At 47.6% G+C, this 653-nt stretch overlaps 1 protein-coding gene across 1 annotated transcript in view; it reads left to right on the top strand.

Moving 5' to 3' along the window:
* PPP1R11 (protein phosphatase 1 regulatory inhibitor subunit 11) overlaps positions 1–653 on the top strand; it is a 5,446-nt gene that overhangs the window by 977 nt on the left and 3,816 nt on the right. The window lies entirely within an intron of this gene.

The raw sequence follows: 653 nt of genomic DNA, 5'->3' as shown, positions 1-653 counted from the left end.
CCATCAACACTGTCCCTGTGTGACCTTTGACTCCAGGGACAAGATGTGTCATGTGACACGGCCGTTACATATGACAATATTCACATCACTGCCTGTTAGGAATTCTCTTCCACAGCGCTCAGCCCTCCGGCGATGTACAAGAGTTGTGTTGCCAAGGAACGCTTTAGTATTATTATTATATAGGATTTGTACAGAGCCGACAGTTGGCGCAGCACTTTGCAATATAAAGTGGGTTGGGAGGGTCGTCCTCCTAAGAGCTTGTGATCTAAAAGGGAGGAGCCAGTGATGCAGATGTGATATCTGTGGGCGGATGAATTGATGGGGAAGGTAAAAGTTTGGTGGATGTCGAATAGACTTCACGAAGAGATGATTTTTCAGGTATTTTCGAAAGGTGGACAGAGTAGGAGATGGATGGACAGGTTGGGGTGGGGAGTTCCAGAGGACGGGAGGAGCTCTGGAGAAGTCCTGCAAGTGATGAGGGAACTAAAGAGCAGGAGGTCCTGGGAGGAGCTGAGGGGATGGTTTGGGTGATTTGTTGAGATGAGATTGGTGATGTAGTCGGTGGCGGAGTTGTGAATGGCTTTGTATGATCTAGTAAGTATTTTACATTTAGTATGTTGGACTATTGGAAGCCAGTGGAGGGATTGGCAGAG

This window comes from Nanorana parkeri, unplaced genomic scaffold (assembly GCF_000935625.1).
Source record: "Nanorana parkeri isolate BGI_ZX_2015 unplaced genomic scaffold, ASM93562v1 scaffold731, whole genome shotgun sequence".
In the NCBI taxonomy this organism is placed as follows: Eukaryota; Metazoa; Chordata; class Amphibia; order Anura; family Dicroglossidae; genus Nanorana; species Nanorana parkeri.
The sequence above is the reverse complement of the archived record's forward strand: the minus strand, read 5'-3'. Positions and strand labels throughout refer to the sequence as shown.